Raw genomic sequence first — 5,000 nt, 5'->3', positions numbered from 1 at the left:
ATAGAAACTTTGATTGAAACACAGATGAAGAGGTTTCAATTGTTTCAACCGCCAATTCTGAAGGGTAATGCGACGCCAGGGGAGTGTGAGAATTGGATAGAGGATATAGAAATGTTATTTGAATTGCTTGGTTTTAAAGATGATTGTAGAGTTAAATTGGTTGGAAATCAACTACAGGAAGTCGTTAGGAGTTGGTGGCTGGTAACCAGAGAAGCCATAGCACAGTGTAGCTCAACGATTACGTGGAAAATTTTTAAAGTTGAATTTTATCAAAGATTTGTACCTCTATCAAACCGACAGGATAAAAGTGCAGAGTTTACAAATCTGAGACAGGGTCAGTTGAATGTTGATGAGTATTTGGCCCAGTTTTTCACCTTGCTACATTTTGCCCCTCAAGTGGCTAGAAATGATACAACTGTATCTGATCAGTTTATCCAGGGATTGAATCCGGAGATACGCACATTGGTGAATGTGAAACAACCGAGTAATTTTGCTGATATTCTGAATCGAGCCAAAAGAGCAGAAACCGTTCTGAGGCGACAAAAGAAAGCTTCATATGTTCGTCCAACATCGATACCACAACAACTGCCTTCCAGAATTGAGATTGGCAGCAGCAGTGGTGGAAAGAAAGAGCAGTTGAAAGTTCAAAAGAAGCAGTTCAAGAATTTAGGGAGCGGTTCATCTAGCTCCAGTGGTTCTAGCCCGAGTTATACTAGAGTTTATTGCAGGACTTGCGGAGAGAGACATTCCATGGAGCAGTGTCGGGGAGTGACTGGTAGGTGCAATATCTGTAAACAGCAGGGACACTTGCTAGAGTTTGTCAACAGAAAGGTTCCCGAAGACTTCAGGGAGCAGAATCATCTGGTGGTAGTGATCGAGGAACAGACCCAGGACACACGTGATGATATAGTGGCAGGTAATAATCCTTTATGATTATGTTGCATATGTATTGATATATACTAATGCATTCCCTACGATAATCTTTGACTGAGTTGTATTGATATATGTTTTACCTGCTGGGTCTGTATTACTGTAGTATTGATCTTTGTACCTTTTGGGGAGAGGAATTGATATCAGTGAATTCTGTGATATATTGTATACTACAGTAAAAAGGGAATGAGATTGAATTAGGTTGTGTTGTACTTGTGTTGTCTGATTCTGACTACATTATTGATATTGATATGCTAACAAGTACAGAACTATTATAGATTCTTGCCAGGAGATGGTAAGATTCGGACCTGAAATGGCCGATGAACGAATGATATACGGTAGGATTCTCGATTTTGAATTCCTTGATATTCGTATAATGTATGATTCGATGATTATCGAAAAGAGTGGAGTAATTCCTTATGTATTCCGTTGATTACTAAAGTTGAGTCTATCTGGAAATGATTTGTCAGTAGCAGGAGAGTTGCTATACTCGTTCCAGATGAAATTCCGGGTTTTTCTTATATCAGGGAGAGCGACTTTAGCCTTGATTTGATATCAGGTATGGATTTCATTTTAGACTTCTGTACAGAATGATATTGATTGAATGGAAAGAATTGAAATGTCAGTTAGAAGATTTACTGTCTGAAGAGTTAGAGTTACATCTTATTATGTGTTTCTCTGGGAAATACTTCAGTTCGGTGTATGGGTTGATAAATCCTGCATTCCGAAGTGTTCTGATGACTGTATGCTCGTTTTATTATGATATTTTGATATATTCGCAGCGTATGATTGATTGAATCGAACAGTTGAAATCTATATTGAATATTCTGGGAACTGAGATTGTTATATACAGAATTGTTCGGCTATTAATCCAGATTGTAACAGATTGTATTCAGAGTCTGTGATATCTGAAAATAGTATACTGATTGATTGTAGTACAGTTGAGACAGTGATCAGTGGCTGAAAACGACATTAATAATGGCAGAACTTCAGAAAGTTCAAGCCGGCTCAGAGCTGATGTGGAAAATTACAGCAGTTCCGAAGTTTGATCAGATTGTTTAGAACTTGATTTCGATAATCAGAATAGGGTGTCAATCAGAATACCAGGTAGGTAATGCTTTATTTTATATAATTAACTGATTTTTTTGTGCCAGATATTTCGAATTTGAAATGACAGGTATTGTCAGAGGCACACAGTAGTAGATTCAGTATTATTCTGGTAACAGCAAATGTGTGATAATACAAACGGACAGTTTTGATGTAAATAAACGAAATCAGTTATGTCAGAGTTTGTATTGAAATGTCTAAACCGCTGACAGAGGAAGACAGGAAGAGAGAAACCAGGAGATTGGTTATACAGATTATCGATTCCTGAATAGAAATAGGAGTACAATTCTATGGATCTGGTGATAGACTTACCGAAATCTTGCCAAGAATGTACCAGGATGTGGTTATGATTGAACGATTGGTCAAATTTGCATATGTATATTGTACAGGATGACGTACAGATATGACTAGACGACTGAGAGGTATGTCAGAAAAGGGGTCAGATTGTATTGAATGCCAGAGTTAATTATATCATACCGTGATTTTTGGTTGATTTTATACTTTTGGCCGAATGTATAGCATTATTTTTATCTATGGTTTATAGATTGACGGATAGTCGGAGCAAACTATCTAGATACTGGAGGATATCCAGGAACTGTAGTGCTGGATTTTAGCACTAGTGACTTGATATCTTGTCACTTTATGAAATATTGTACAATAATAGCTATTAGATGAGTATCGAGATAGCTCTAGTCGAGGTATTGTACAGTGAGTACTGCGGATTTCCGCTGAATGGGAATGATATTACTGTGATATCTGAGATTGAATTTGATAACAGCTGATGATATTGATTTGGTATGAGCTATTGATTGGTATATACGGATGTTGTGTAGCCAGTATTGTGAGATTGATTCTGTCAGAGTTATTTCGAAAGGTATTATGATATTATACTTCTTGAATTCTTCTTCAAATTGAAAACGGGGATGCGTGAAAAAAATGAAAATTCAGAATGAAGACTATTCTGCTGTTGGAAATACGGTAAAGTTGGCAGGGCATTAAAAGAGACAGAATCTGATATGAGATTGAGATTTCAGAATGATTTTATAGAATAAATTTTCTGAAGTAACCTCTATTATACATTTCTTGTTTATCTGATTTGATTGCCTGTGATTTCGAGGACGAAATCATATCTTAGAGGGGGAGAAATGTAAGGCCCGAGATTTTATTTACTGAAATCTGAGATTAATCTGAAATGATTTATTGATTAATTGAGATGATTATAGATGAAACGGATCAGACCGGGAGAGCCGAAATAAGATTTGACATTTTGTGCAAGAAGAGTCCCCGCGCACATGCGCGACATATATGGGCGCACAAGCGCGAGGAAGACAGAACCATGCGCGTACAAGCGCGGCAGAATGCGCGCACATGCGCGGAACGTCCAGAGAGTTCGGCACACATGCGCGGCGGAATGCGCGCACATGTGCGGAACGTCCAGAGAGTTCGGCACACATGCGCGGCAGAAGGCGCGCATATGCGCGAATGGTGAAGGCACGAGACAGTAGGTCTCGCGCATATGTGCGACTTATGTGCGTGCATATGCGCGAGCAGTCTGGTAGTTCGGATAAGGCTTCCGGCGCATATGCGCGGCCTTGTGCGCGCTTAAGCGCGCGACATGCAGAACAAGAACAAGCCACTTGTCTCTTTTATGGGCGACGTGTATATATATATATATATATATATATGTCCAAGCAATTTCCTCAGAATGGAGAAGGGAAGCACCGAGGAAGCTTTGCGTGAGATTTGAGATTTACGAGTGATCCGTCCTTCTGATTTTGAATCTAAGTACAACACCGAGTTCCTAGCGACGACAGCTTCAACTGGACGTAAGTTTTGTTACGTTTAGATACGATTTGAAATTATGATGTTGTCAGAATTCAATAGGAATCATATATGGTGTTTCTGATACAGTGGACATCGTATAATCGAAGTCAGATTAAAGAACAGACTGGTTATGTAATTGTTATGATTTTTTGAATTGATTAATTGAGATTCGATATCAGATTTGTATTGTTATTGAAATTATGAGTTGCACCGATATTGATTATGAGTTCTGGTATTATATCTGTGGTTTTGGAATTGACGGAGTTATCGAGATTGTATTATTATGCCGTCGAAACATCCGTAAATTGATATTGATCAGATTCGGTATTGGTTGAGATTGTATGGTGGTACCATATGTCGATTGGCACTGATCAGATTATGTTTTGATTTGAGTATTAATCAGAACAGGTTTTGAACTGAGTTATATACTGATATTGTATCTATTCGATTGTCATTATCAAATTGGGTATGGACAGAGTTGACTTCAATACTTCGTCTTCGTCGGACCGAGAAGATAAAGGTATAAATTAATGTTGAGTTAGGATTGCACAACTCGAGGGAGGTTTGGCTCGAGTTTCCCTAAATCACATACTTTACCTTATTGCATTGATTTGATTAATGTACTTGTTCTCTTGATTTATAAATAGCAGGTATTAGACGAGTAATCTTGTGACAGAAGTGCCTGATAGTGGTGGGATCGGCACGGGCACATTGCACGATGTCACAAGATAGTGTATTGGCGATAGTGCCAAAGTCTGTCACCGTATGATTGGCTATCGATGTTGATAGAAATGTGGCTTCTTCTATTACTGGTGATCGGTACTATATCGATGTGGATAGAATCGTAACTCTTCTATTACTGATGATCGATATCATATCGATGTGGATAGAATCGGAGTTTCTTCTATTAATGGTGATCGATACTATATCGATGTGGATAGAATCAGAGCTTCTTCTATTACTGGTGATCGATACCCTATCGACGTGGATAGAACTGGAGTCTTTTCTATTATTGTTGGTCGATATGGGAATGCCAACTTCTGGAAACCGGGATCCCTAGACTAGGATTGAGTCTAGTCTTAAATGTGGAGTCATGAGTCAAATTGATAGTTTATATCGAGTTATGTTGATTATGTTCC

Source organism: Primulina tabacum, chromosome 6, assembly GCF_025594145.1.
Source record: "Primulina tabacum isolate GXHZ01 chromosome 6, ASM2559414v2, whole genome shotgun sequence".
NCBI classification, from domain to species: Eukaryota; Viridiplantae; Streptophyta; class Magnoliopsida; order Lamiales; family Gesneriaceae; genus Primulina; species Primulina tabacum.
This window is presented reverse-complemented; position numbering follows the sequence as displayed.